The sequence below is a fragment of the Leucopleurus acutus genome (assembly GCF_964270905.1).
Source record: "Leucopleurus acutus genome assembly, chromosome: 1".
NCBI classification, from domain to species: Eukaryota; Metazoa; Chordata; class Mammalia; order Artiodactyla; family Delphinidae; genus Leucopleurus; species Leucopleurus acutus.
Window position 1 is genome coordinate 74,609,349 of NC_139142.1, and position 14,771 is coordinate 74,624,119.

Genomic DNA, 14,771 nt, shown 5'->3' on the forward strand with positions numbered 1-14,771 from the left:
GGATATTGCTCTTTGGGATTCATTTAGGGGAACATGGTTTTCTTGGCCAAATGCCATAGTGAGCTAACCCTAGGTAGAAAGCACGGGCAGCATGAGGATGGACAAATGTAACCCCTCACAGGTTAGTAACGAAACTTAATACTTTCCTTTTTAAGGATGAAAAAACATCTCTGTATCCTAATAAGGTACATTAATTAAATAGCCTACGACTGGTAAGGCCCTGCAGGGGAATATCCTCAAAGCTAGAAGGCTGAGCTTTCTGAAAATTGAGAGTTCCTTGTAGCTATTGTCCTAGACATCCAAACCATGTCTATTGGAAAAGAGTTTGGCATGCAAAATTCATTCTCCTTGTTACTTCTGCTAGAGCTGAGACCGGCCTGGGCCACCTTCATCTGGTACAGACAAAGGACAATGAAGACACAGTATGTTATTGGGGACCTAGATCCTCCCAATACTGGATTTGTCTTTGAGACTTTCACTATTGTCAATGCATGGAAAGAATTAGACAGGTCGTGTGGGAAGAACATTCCTGATGAGAATTTTTATGAAAAATATGCTGGCAGCACATTTGGACTTATTGGTTTGAAAAAATGTTAGTGGTCATTGTCAATGTTTCCTCCCGTTTTATTTATTTGTTTATTTTAAAATAAATTTATTTATTTTATTTATTTTATTTTTGGCTGTGTTGTATCTTGTTTGCTGCAAGCGGGATTTCTCTAGTTGCAGAGAGCGGGCTTCTCACTGCGGTGGCTTCTCTTGTTGCAGAGCACAGGCCCTAGGCCTGCGGGCTTCAGTAGTTGTGGCACGCAGTCTCTAGAGCGCAGGCTCAGTAGTTGTAGCGCACGGGCTTAGTTGCTCCGCGGCATGTGGGATCTTCCCGGACCAGGGCTCGAGCCTGTGTCCCCTGCATTGGTAGGCAGATTCTTAACCACTGCACCACCAGGGAAACCCTCCTCGCATTTTAGATCCTTCATTCTTCTCTCTTCTGGGTAAAAACCACCCTCCTTCAGACCATTAAGAGCTGAGGAGTTAGAGTATTAGCATTACTGAGCACCTTTGGTGTGCTAGTCACCCAGGAGTGCCAGCTGATTTCTAGCAATTATTTCATTTAATCTTTGTAATAACTCTGTGACATAAGTATTATTATCTGTATTTTATCCATGAGGAAATAGAGGTTTAGAGAAGTTAAGCAACCTTGTTCAAGGTCCTACAGTAACTGAGGAGTTGTGATTCTTCCTCACTTTTGTCTGATTCCACAACCCATGCTCTTTTTACTATCAAAAGAACTCATATATAAAAACATATATGCAGTTTATAGACTAAATATTTTAGGCCATCCCACCCATCTAGGTCGTCACAGAGCACCGAGCTGAGCTTCCTGTGCTTTATAGCATGTTCCCACTGGCTACTATTTTACACATGGTCATTGTACAGCAGAAACGAACACAACGTTGTAAAGCAATTATACTCCAATAAAAAAGAAAAGTAAGGGTAGTATCATGGGGGACCCAACAGGAGATAGTTCTTCACTCCTTGCATAGCTTCCTTTTATAGAATAGAGCCTGCTACAGTCAGAAAGGACTTTGGGAAGGTATCGGACCCACTCTTTTGCCCACAGACATGTTTTAAAAGACAGGTTTTAATAAGCTCCAGAAAATGGAGCCTCTTGGGTTGCACAATATCTTTGGAGGCAGGCTGCCTGGGCTTGTGTCCAAGCTCAGCCACTCAGCCGTAGTATGACCTTGGGCAGTGCCTTACCCTCACCTCGCTTCGGTGTTTTTTCTACAAAATAAGGACAATAGTAGCAATGGGTTGTTTGAAGATTAAACAAATTAAAACATGTAAACTACTTTGAGCAGCGACTTACACATACAAAAGTGTAGGCCTACAGGCCTGTAGGCCATCAATGATTATTTTTACTAGTACCTCTTTACAGCTGTTGATGATTTTCATTTCAAGGAGATTTTTCATTTTGAACTTCTTTTTGCTGAAATTTCAGAATGTTTTCTCTTTTTCTCGCTCATAGGAAATGGGGATGACTAATCATAGCATCATAGAAGGTGAGAAGGGAAGGGACCTCAGGCTGTACCAGTTCCTGCTTCCTGCCCTTGTAAATGAGCCTGGGGAAGGGAGGTGATGGGCTCAGGTTCTTACACGACAAGAGTAGGTTTTGAACACACGTTCCACTCTAGTGGGTTTCTTTTCCATTGTATAATAACTCTTCAGAGGCTGCAATTCAACACTGTTTAATTTCACTAAGACTTACTCAGGCTAATTCAGGAACGTGCCAGGCCAGTGACCCTGTGGGAAGAGCTGACCAGTGCTGAGTATAATAACATTGCCATTCTTATAATCTTATAGCAACTCATTAGCTTTCTTTTTCTTAACAGCATTGTCATATTGTGGACTTGCATTTATTCTGAAAAAGAAGGGGGAGGAGATTTTTTTTTAACATCTTTATTGGAGTATAATTGCTTTACACTGTTGTGTTAGTTTCCGCTGTATAACAAAGTGAATCAGCTATATGCATACATATATCCCCATATACCCTCCCTCTTGCGTCTCCCTCCCACCCTCCCTATCCCACCCCTCTAGGTGGTCACAAAGCATCGAGCTGATCTCCCTGTGCTATGCAGCTGCTTCCCACTAGCTAGCTATTTTACATTTGGTAGTGTATGTATGTCAGTGCTACTCTCTCACTTCATCCCAGCTTACCCTTCCCCCTCCCCGTGTCCTCAAGTCCATTCTCTACGTCTGCGTCTTTATTCCTGTCCTGCCCCTAGGTTCTTCAGAACCATATTTTTTTAGATTCCATAGATATGTGTTAGCATATGGTATTTGTTTTTCTCTTTCTGACTTACTTCACTCTTTATGACAGACTCTAGCTCCATCCACCTCACTACAAATAACTCAATTTCGTTTCTTTTTATGGCTGAGTAATATTCCATTGTATATATGTGCCACATCTTCTTTATCCATTCATCTGTTGATGGACACTTAGGTTGCTTCCATGTCCTGGCTATTGTAAATAGTGCTGCAATGAACATTGGGGTGCATGTCTCTTTTTGAATTATGGTTTTCTCAGGGTATATGCCCAGTAGTGGGATTGCTGGATCATATGGTAGTTCTATGTTTAGTTTTTTAAGGAACCTCCATACTGTTCTCCATAGTGGCTGTATCAGTTTACATTCCCACCAACAGTGCAAGAGGGCTCCCTTTTCTCCACACTCTCGGGGAGGAGATTTTGTCTCTGAAGGGAAGGCAGGCTCTGGCCATTGATCTGTCTATTCCTCAGTAGAAAGGGTCAGAGGTACTGCCATGGGGACAAAGGCAGGGAGTGAGGAGCAGGGTCCCTAATGAGTGGGGTTTACGTAGGTGAAGAGAGAGCGGGAGAGCAGCCTTTCTTCTTTATACTGAACAGCTGCTATGCACTCGGTGTGGAGCTAGTCTCCCAAAGGAATGCGAAAGGACCCAGGGCAGGATTTGAGATTTCAAGGAGTTTCTTTAGAAAGGGGTAGAAAGCAAGGGTGGAAGTGTAGTGGACCCTCTGGAGTACTTTGAGGCTCTGTACTCCTGCAACAACTATGAGACTTTTTACTCCTGCAGCTCAACTTGGCTAGGAGGAGATTCTCCAGCTGACCAGAGGGGAGAATAGCATAGCAGGGATGCAGACTGAAAATACAGGGCTAATAGGGTGCTTTCCCGTGGCAACCGGGTGTCAGGGTGTGGTGGGAGGTATTTATGACCAGGGGTTGGATTTGGCTTTGCCACCCGCTGGCTGTGGGCTGGAGAAAAAGTCAATTTCTCCATTCCTCAGTTTCTGTATCTTCAGTGGAAGAGGATGAGCCAGGAGGTGATTGAAGTTTCTCACCATTCTAACACTCTGTGTGTTGCGGGGCATAGCGATAGGGCCGTAGGGCTGAGAAGGAGATCCTTCATGTGGAAAACATAATGATGGTTTGGATGCTGAGAAATGGACTAGTTGTGAACTCAGAGATTTTAATTCTTCTTACAGAGGAGTGTTATTGCTACTGGGTCAACTGTCTGGTTTCAACATGTAGTGCCAGTAATATTGGCTCCTTTGTGGTTCTTTTATTTATAAACTTGGTGCATGAAACTCTTCTTCCTCCTTAAGGCAATTGAGGTAGTTAATCTTCCGTTAATCACTCATGACCATAACATGCTCTGCAGACACAGTTGAAGTCTTTATGGGCGAGGAGGCCTTGGATGTGACAGAGCTGCTGACAGCTCAGACCCAAGCTATGTGGGCTTTTTGTTTGTTTGTTTGCTTTTTTTGGTATTGTCTCTGTGGATGCTGACTTTCCTTCTACTGTCTCTGAGAAATATTGCTCACTTCTCTTAGGTGACAAGTGAGGATGGAAAGCAACTCCGAGGCCTACCCTGGGCCTTGTGGTCCCAGCACAACCAGAAGTCCTGGAGGCGGAATCCCTAAAGTTTTGCGAGGAATTGTGAAAACCCTCCAGCTTTCTCCACAGTTACTCCAAATTCCTCAGGTTCCTGGAGATGAGGAAAAACCAAGAACATCACTGAGGTAAGCATGTTTTATGTCAGCTTCCCTGTCTATTGGGACAGTTTTTGGGAGGCATGTGGATCTGCAAGTGTAGATGAGGTGGCAGATTCTCTCCTGGGGCTGCTGGAGTAGTGTCATCTTGGGGACCAGCAAGAGAAATGCTTCATCCAATTCGTATGCACTCCTTTTATGGTTGGGAAGACACACTCATCAATCCATAGAATGTGGTCACCTAAGGAGGGAGAAAAGGCAAAGGGCTCAGTGTGACCTGCTCCATATTCCATTTGTCAATCATCCAAGTCTGCCATCTTCCTTTTCATGTTCTAAGTTTTGACCTTTTCAGTATGGCTTCCTCTCCACTTGTGCTAATTCATGGAATTCCATCACTTGGTTTTGAAAAATGGAAGTCTTTCTTTCACGAGAAAGCCTGCCATCCCCACCCCTTCCCTGCTCCACCCCATTTTATCCCTGTCATGGGGGGATGTCCAAGGAATGTAGGAGCTCTTATGTCTGCTCTCCAAGAGTAAGTTATTTGGTGTTCTAGAGTGCTTTATTATCTACCCTTCAGAAAATCTTGTTAGTGGATAGATGAGGCTTGGATAAAGCATTTCTGAGGGCAAAGTTGTCACCAGTCTTGTGCACTATTATATCCCAGCATTCAGCACAGTGCAGGGTATGTAGTATTCATTCCACATTTCACCCACTCATTCATTCCACACGTTTGTTGAGTGCCCATTTTGTGCCAGATTTCTAAGTGCTGGAGTTAAGGCAGTGAAGAAAACAGACAAAATCTCTGCCATCATGGAGCTTGTGTTCCAGTCAGTGGAGAGCTAAATAACAAATAAATAAGCAAGTAAAATATACAGCACATCAGATGGTAATAAATGCTATGGAGAAAAATTAAGCATAGAGGAGAGATGGTATTTGCTGGAGGAAGAATAAAGCGCTCTGACCAAAAAATATTAGAGATGTATAACCCCATGATTTCAATTTATATTTGGAGGCAAGATGTTGAATTGAGAAGTAGGAAAGAAGCCTCAATTCCAGAGTTTTTTCACCTTGTTGCTATGGAGAATTTATTAGCCAGTACTTTCTGTCTGAGGCACTGCAGGGGGCTAAGACTCTACCTAGAGTGGGGAAAGTTTTGTTTGAACTCAGTTCTCTTCTTTGCTTGGTGGCTCCCACACCTTAATTCAGCGCTTTCTGGTGTCAGTTTCCTCATTTTTGAATGCAGAGAACTGTGGATGATAGATCTTGAGCCCTTCTGCTGCCTCGATTAAGTGATAATAAGTCAGTGAAAATGGAAGAGACAAACTTGGACACTCTGTCTCACTATGCAGATATATATGGATGGTAAAGTTGGCAATTCTATGGACCCTCCAGGGACCCGCAGAATTTCTCCAGCTCTCATCACACTAGCCCCAGACCCCTGTAGCTGCCATTCCAGACAGGCCTCTGAGAAGGCAAGAAGAAGGCAGTGAATGCATTAGCACCCTAGAGACTCTAAGAGAATTCAACAAGCTACTGCCTTTGACAAGCATCAGAAGGGAGGAAGATGTCGGCCCATTTCCCATGTTGTGGCCTGGGAGACAAGCTGCAGACCTAGGGGTGGGCTCAGGAGTGGAAGTGGGAGGGGGCTGTGTAGCCGCAGTCCTCCCTCAGTCACAGGAGTGAGGAATCTCCGGAGAACAGCCTGGAAGCTGCAATTGCAACTGGTGTTTTAAAGCAAGGGAGGGAGAAGTGGAGGTGGAAGGGGTTAGGTACCCCTACCCCCATTCCCTCTCCCCGGGACTGGCCAAGGAGTCAAGGGCAACCTCTGCATCACACAGATGACTGGAATTCACACAATTGTTCCCAGCTGTTCTCTAATTCAGGCATTGTTATAGGCCATGTATTTCTTTAGTATATCCCACAGCTCCTAGCCCAGTACCAGGGCCGTCTGCCTCTGACCCAGATCCTAGTTCTGCTTCTGGAAACTTAGGTAAGCTACCCAGTCTCTCTGAGGCTCAGTTTCTCCATCTGTGACACTGAGCTGACAATAAAGACCTCACGGGGCTGTCATAAGGATTAAGTGAGTCCACACCTGCAGAGTGGTTGCATCTTGGCACTCTGTAATTTAGTTCACTTTCTTCTCAATTATTCCACTTTATTGTTGGCCCTTTACTTTACTTATGTTAAGTAACATTTATGGCATAGCTACCATGTACAATGCAATTTACTTCCTCTCTATCATTTGCCTTTAACAACACTGGAACTCTTATTATCTCTGAAGATGTAACTCTTCTTATCCTGGTTTCAAAGATGAAGAGGTACAGATAATTTTAGAAGACGGAGTGAAGCTTGTGTCACGATCACAAAATCTCAGAGTTAGAAAACATTGAGAAATCCTCTGGGACCTGTGCTGCATTGTCCCAGTTTCTTGACAGATGGTCACGGAGCATTGGTTTGAATAGGTCTGGTGGCGAGGGCACAGCCCTGTTGTCCCTTATTTCTGACACATCCTGGGGACAGTCTCCTCTATGGACCACCCTCCCCCAACCTCCTGAATCACATACTGTGTCCTTCAGCTCCAGAGTCTGAAATCTGTCGCCCTCCCTTATTACCAGTGGTATCTTGGGCAAGTGTTTTAGTTCTTCTGTGCCTTAGTGTCCTCGTTTGTAAAATGGGGATAATAATAGAAAATGCATCATAGGATTATTGTGAGGATTAAATCATATAACACATGTAAAGTGCTCAGAATAGTGCTTGGCCTATAGTAAACACTCAACAGATATTAATCATTATTACAGCTAACATACAGTTTTATGAATTTGTCCAGATGTTTTCTCTCCTCCTTCTCATCAAAGACATTCTTCTGGTCTCTGTCAGAAGGACCCACTGGGTCTCTTCCTAGGATTCCATTTTGCAGGTCTTTTAAAACTATGGTTCCAAAACTTTGACAACATCTACATAAAGCTTCCAAATATCATTCTTTATCATATATAGATACATATATATGAAAGGTCAGACAAAATCACAAGAGATGGGCAGATTGGGAGGTGCCTTGGTGGAACAGTGAGGATCCCTGACTAGAACCAACTGTGTAACTGTGTTGTCTGGCAAACACTTGTCAGCCTTTTTTGTACTTCTATGGACAGCAGGATCTTTGATTAGATTATTGATAAGATTATTAATCTTTATTAATAAGCGGCACATATTTACAGCACACAACCTGATGAATTCAGATATACCCATACACCCATGAAGCCATCACAATAATCAAATTACTGAACATACCCATCACCACCAAAATTCCAGTAAGGTATTCAGTGAGGTGAATGGTAGCTTTTCTAGATGAGGTCAGAAGGAAGGACAGGTTCAGCCTCAGCATAGGCTGTCAGTCATCTAAATCTGGAAAAGTACATCGCTCAAGATAAAAGTGGAGTCTAAACTGAGCTGTCCAAAGAAGGATAAAGAAATGCCAGTGGGAAAAAATTGTTCAATGTCTTTTTTCTAGACATATAGAAGAAGAAGTAAAGAGGTAGAGATGGAAAGGAGGGCTACAGTCCAAAACAGTACAGCAAGCTAGAGATCAAGTCTTGCCATCCACATTGGGAAGATGACAGGCAGTGTGTACCATTGATGCCGAAGGAAGGGAGGAGTCTTCCCACCTTCCCAGCCCCTCTCCTTGAGAACAGCTAGATTCCTGGTGTATATGGCTGGGGAGAAACTGGACATCACCATAGTCATACTTTGGAAAGTGCCTCTTTATGTCATATCCTAAGTACTTTAGGCTGTGTGGCCAAATCTTTTATGACTCTCCAAGAAAACTGTTAAGAGTGTACCGTAAATGCTACAATTTCTGACTCTGTCTCTCCTCTCTCCTGCCCTACACCAGGCCACACCCCACTGGGGGGTTGCCTATCTGAGCACCACTGGAGTGCGTGGGCAGGCTGTGAGCCAGTGAACCTGAAGGAAAGGCATGAACGTCAGCCTTCTCCGGCTTCCATTTCTTGAACTATTTATTCAGGAGAAAGTCATGATCTTGTTGGAACTGCTGTTCCACGTAGATCTCCACATTTTTTGAGCTGCTCAGAAGTGAACCCACAGCAGGGTGGTGGTCTAGGCACAGTAGTAAGATCCTTCATCTCTCTCTGATGCCTCCAGGATATTCAGCACAGCCTGGTTGTTTAAAAAATCAATTTCACCTTGGAAGTTGTCTTCGAAACCAGGGCCATATGTGCCCCCTTCTCGGTATATGAGAGTCATTGTGTTACCCGGTGTTTTCCTGTACCAGAAGGTATAGTAGTTACTGATGGAGTCTCCTTTCATGGAGCACCTGAGGGTGACAGATTCCCCCACAGACACACTCCTTGCTTGGTTTTGAGGCACCAACGTGACAGCTGACATGACTCCTAGAGAAGAGACATGAGAGGGACTTAGTGAGGACTGGGGCTGAGATCATTGAGTAACGGGTGCTGTGCTCGAGGGCCAGGCCCTGGCAGCCTTGATGCCTCGCTGAGCCTTGATCTTTTGAGGTTTCAGGATCTGCCTTACCTGGCCAGAAGAGAGTGAGGTGGATGAGGTAGCAGACCCTCTGCATGGCTCCACTCAGGGACAGCTCTGCCTCCCAACTTGTCCTGTGCCTGGTCCCTCCTCAGAGTCAACACCTTCTCTGTGACGTGTTTGTGCCTGAGGAAACCAGCCCCTGTTGGCAGCTGTTCTGTTACCCAGAGAGGTTTTGTCAATCACAGGAAGCACGCAGAGCCTGCTGACTGTTAATGAGATGACAGTGCCCTTCAAGATCAATAATGTGGTCCAGATAAATAAGGCCAATTGAGAGGAGGTTAACACAGCTTATTTGATTGATCACAAGATTTTTGCTTCCCACCCTAGAAGTTAAGTTTGATATAGTTGCTTCATTTTCATGTTAGAGGTACCTGTTGTATGTACTGTGGTGATGTTAAGGGTTAATACCCAGAAGAATTATTGACTTTTACAGCCATAAGCAAAAGAACCATCAAAAGAGGAGGTCGATAGTGTGTGCACAAGGACTGTGGGTGTTGTAATGATTGTTGTGTTTACTCCAAACTCCCTCCAGGCAAAGTTGGATAAGGGTGATTCACCCAAGTATAAAAGAGCAATCCAATGAAACACTGTCTCCAAATTTAATGCATTTTCCTAATCTTTATTGAGCTCATCTATCTTCTTTTCTGTAAGGTTCTTAGGTCACTTATGTTGAATTACACAAAGTAAAGTGTTGTAAAAAACTTAGAAACCACAACTACCTCCCAGTTTATGACAGCCTAATTTAGATGTACTTCAAAAGAGAGGCGTATTTGAATACTTGGGACCCACACGTTTCAGTTTCAAGGCCAATAATCTATGAAATATTGAAATTAAACAGGTAAATTAATAATGGAAACTAGAAGGTGCAGCTGAAGCGGGGAAGAGGGTCACCTGGTAAGCAAAGAGGTGTTCAATATCTGAGGATGGGTGCAGGACCTAAATTCCAACACTAGTGGAGCAGACACCCACCTGAGCTTTCTTGTTTTCCCCAGTGTGACTGGGACCAGACTGGCCTGAGGATTCAGATAGAGGCAAGCTCAAGTTAGCTTGACCTCATGGTAGTTGCTCTCCTTACCCTAGTCATCTCATTTACCCAACTGCCTATCTCACCCACCATTTCTAGAGGACCATTAGCAAGTACTCAAGGTGGTCACGTTCTCTGGTATTACAAAGTGCACTATCTGTACCTGTAGGATACAATGGTGCCTGTTCTCTATAGTGTGTTCAGAGCTGCCAAGGGCAACTTTTCTGGGCTTACTTGATCTTTTTATATCAGGTTGCTTGCCTATTGGCACATCCTATAAATCTAGTCATTTTTACTATGCACCAGACCTTGGGGATTCCCTGATGAATGACAGATATGGTCTCTTCTCTCATGGAGTGTAGTTTCGAGCATGAGAGCCAGTCATCACTTAATGATTTGCATAATGAATTTCTCCAGTGCTACAGAGTGACAAGTACTCTACAGAAGCAGAATTAAGGTAGCACGTTATGGGGCCAGGATCTGGTCAGGAGGTCAGGCAAGTCTTCCCTGAGGAAGTGACTTTGCAGTTGAGACTTAAAAGCTGAAGTTACCCAGGTGTGCTGGATAGTGTCTGTCCCCCCAGATCACTCTAGTTCCTCCTCTAGGAGGCTGATCTCAATGGACAGCATCCACCTGCTTCCCTTGCTCTCTGACATCCTGTTCAGTTTGGCCAACGGGAGGCACCATCAGGAGATTGGAGAGAAGGAGGAGGAAGAGGTGGGGTGGTCTTACCCCAGATTCCTTCCTGCTAGGCTGTGCCTTGGCTGTGGCTGCTTTCCTCTGCCAGAGGCTGCAGGTTTTGGTAAAGACTCATGTACTTCATGCTTCAGGCCCAGGGTGGCAGCGATTCTTCTGTTGCCAGACTTAGGGTGTTTCACCGTCTTTTTTTGGTTTCCCGTAACCCAGCTGTATTAGTTTCCTATGGCTGCCTTAACAAAGTACCACAAACTGGATGGCTTAAAACAACAGAGACTTGCTGTCTCACAGTTCTGGGGGCTAAAAGTCTGAAATCAAGGTGTCAGCAGGGCCATGCCCTCTCCGAAAACTTTAGGCAGATCCTTCCTTGCCTCTTCCTAGCAGCTGGTGGTTTGCTGGCAGTCCTTGGTGTTCTTTTGTTTGTTTGTTTGTTTTTGTTTTTTTGCGGTACGCGGGCCTCTCACTGTTGTGGCCTCTCCCGTTGCGGAGCACAGGCTCCGGACGCGCAGGCTCAGCGGCCATGGCTCGCGGGCCCAGCCGCTCCGCGGCATGTGGGATCCTCCCGGACTGGGGCACGAACTCGTGTCCCCTGCATCGGCAGGCGGACTCTCAACCACTGCGCCACCAGGGAAGCCCCCTTGGTGTTCTTTAGCTTGGCTCGCCTTTCCTGTCACATGGTGTTCTCCCAGTGTCTTTGTCTTTACACTGCTTTCTTCTTACAAAGACATCAGTCATGTTGGCTTAGGGGCCCACCCTACTCCAGTCTGACCTCATCTTAACTAATTACATCAATCTTAACTATACAGCAATTGCAATGATGCTATTTCCATATAAGGTCACTTTCTGAGGTACTGGGGGTTAGGACTTGAACATATCCTTTTTTGAGGGACACAGTTCAGTCTATAACACCTGCCCACAGCTTTGCAAATGTCCTTTTCATTAGATTCTTTCTGATCACCCTTTTGACAGTGCCCTCTGTCCCCTGCTAGGACTCTGCTTGATACACCCAGTATCAGGGGCATGTGTAGGGAAAGAACATTCTATATAAGAAATGAGGATGTATTAAAAAAAAAAGCCCCGAGGCAGGAGGAAGTGCTGTAGGCTTAAAGCTGCATTCACATCAAAAGAAGAGTTAGCAGGGCTCAAATAAGCCTGTCTTCTTAGATAATTATTGTTGAATTCTCCCAAATTATTCAGGAAGTCATTCTGAAAAATTCCAAGACTGTGCTTACGTTTATGACTGTGATTTCTATCTGCCACAGGTTAGAGGTAATTTTAAGAGTTTTTGGCTAATGAACAAAAACAACCTTCCTCTAGGCCTGACGAGGAGAGAGTCCATATGAACAATAAATCAAAGCAGAGGTGGAAGACAGTAGTGGGGATGGAGCAGGTGATGATTTGGTTTGGTGGTAGCTGGGGCAGGTTGTGGCTAGGAGACGTGCTCTACTGGTCCGGGAGAGTCGGGACCTGCTGCAGAAGCTTGGCCCAGGCCTGTGGCAGGAGGAAGATGGAACTCGAACACAAGCATAGCCTATGTGGGGTGCCCAGGTGGAAGGTAGAAAAGTGTTCCTGGGCCCTGCCCTTGGACTCCCTCTTTCTTAGGCTCTGCGCAGATTGTGTTCCCTGTGCCCATTCTTTCTGTGTCCAGGTCAGCAATTAGGCCACAGCTTCCCAGGTCCTGGGAGATGTCTGTCCCTTCATGTGACTTCTGGGGAGAGTTAATGTTTCTTTACAGTCTCTGAGGGATAAATGAAATTATATTTGCGAACACTTGGCTCGTTGCTTGGCCATTTGTTAGTTTCCTTCTTTTTTGACATCGTTACATAAAAATCAGGACACCTGAGACTTGGGACAGTTAGTAGGAGAGACAAGAGTGCTTTGGAGGGGGCTTTATCCATCCTTTTCCATAATCCCTGTCAGCCTCCCATTCTTTGACATCTTTCCCAATTTTATGTGCTATGAAAATACTGCCTCAAGGCAAGTCCCTGAGGCATCTTTCAACCAGATTGCAGCCCCTTAGCCCCTCCTTTGTAGAAATTCTGGAGTTGCCTTTGTATGCTTTATGATGTGTAAGTGCAGCCTCACAATTGTTGTTTGGTCTGGTCTGTCTTTATCTCCTGTGTAATCCCCTCAAAGCACCCGTTGAACCCATAAAGGTCCTCAAAAATGCTGATTGAAGTGAAATGATTTCTTCTGCCCAAGAAGACTTGAAAGTGAGTTGCTGTCTACAACACCCCAGGAGCAGAGGAAGACATTAAGGACCTTATTCCCAAGATCATGGCCATAGGAAGGACCCCAAGTCTTTGGGTTGTGGCTCTAAAGATGGGCCATATCGTTACAGAAACTTCTGCCCCCTTCAGCCTTACCAGACAGAAGAGGGTTAAGAAAGGCACTGCTGACCTCAATACACAAGTTGCCACGAGCACTTCTTGCTTTTCCATTAGTGTACGGTTGCTAAAGATGGCTATGAGGCTGAGGTAGTTAATATTTCATTTTCAGAGCCAGGGTGCTGCCTGGGGAGTCCCAGGAAAATCAACATAGATTACATAGCAATGGAGGAAGATGTGTTTATTGGCCTCACTGAGAACAGAAGGAAGAATGGAAGATTTGAAGGGAGAAGGGACCTTTGCAAGTCTTCTCATCCACGATTCAGCCTTCACTTCCCCATGACCTCAAGCAGAGAGCTGCTTTTCCTGTTCTTCAAGTGAGTTCTTTGAACTCATATGCCATTTCTTCGAATTTGCACAGGCTGTTGAGCTTGAGCAGCTGGGTAACCCCACCTCTGCTCAGACAACCCTCAGATAGAACACCACCTACACACTGGGCTGGAAGGGGTCCTGGAACCCGGGAGTCCTTGTTTTTCACTGCCTGCTCTAGTCTCAAGGGGCAGCTGTGCTGTAGTGGAGAGACCACTGGATTTAGGCTTGGAAGATCTGGGTGTATACCTGACACCACCACTTACTTGCAAGTCACTTAACCTCTCTAAGCCTCCATTTTCTAGACAGTAAAATGGGGATAATACTGCCTTGTGCGGTCTTAAAATAATGGCTGTGGATACACCTTGTGACTAATCTCCAGGGAGACCTGCACTTGGGGTCAGCTCACCAGTGTGGAAGGTGGGAGGAAAGGGCAGGCTTTGCTGTGACCTATGTGGACCCAGAGGAGTTGCACCATGGGGAGGGCAGCGAGTAGTAAGTCCCTTCTCTCTCACTGTAGTTTCAAGAATCTCCAGGGAGAATTGGCCTCTACAAGTAAAGTTGTTCTGGAGACCAGGGCCGTAGAAGTCTCCTCGTTGATTTATAAAGTTCAGGGAACCATCTTGGTCCCTCTGACACCTGTGTATCATGTAATTATTCATTTCCCTGTCCCTGTCATTTGGCACTGCAAAATCTTGCTTCTTCTATAAGGAACAAACATCTCTTTTTGCTCCAACAAGACATCTGGCTTGATTCCTGAAAAACAAAATCAAGGGAAAAGGAAGAGAGAGGAACCCTATCAGAGCATCAAGGGACTGAGCTACCAGGGTGGGGTTACAGAGCCACCTTCCATTTCCATCTTCCCACCATCTCTCCCAGGAGTCATTTCATCAGGGAAGTCATTTATTCATTCACCCAATTATTGGGCAAACATCCACTGGCTTCTATGGTGGACTCAGTGCCAGGCTGGGCTCCATGGAGGTGACAATGTTTTGGGCTCTCCGGGGCTCACCTGGCCCAGGAAGAAGTGCAGGGCCTGCGGTTCTGAGGCTCCAAGGCTGCTCTTACCTGTGCAGCCTAGTGGCAGGAGATGTGGTACGTGGCTTCCCCTGAAGATTGAAGGGTCTGCTTCCGGGACTGTCTCCTGGCCCTTTCTTCCTCGTCTCAGCCCTTAGTGTCTCAGCGACTCGCCTGTGTGCTCTTGGGCTTGCCTGCGGACAGCGAGGAAATGAGCCTGAATCAGCAGATGTTCTGCCCCCGGAGAACAGCCTCACCG

The 14,771-nt window shown here is 45.4% G+C and overlaps 1 long non-coding RNA gene across 1 annotated transcript in view; it reads left to right on the forward strand.

Moving 5' to 3' along the window:
* Positions 1-4,384: 4,384 nt before the first annotated feature.
* The window catches only part of LOC309963025, a 169,137-nt gene continuing 158,750 nt past the window's right edge, over positions 4,385-14,771 (forward strand). Inside the window, exon 1 of the long non-coding RNA XR_014326276.1 lies at positions 4,385-4,552. This is a non-coding gene — a long non-coding RNA (uncharacterized lncRNA). The remainder of the gene's footprint in view (positions 4,553-14,771) is intronic.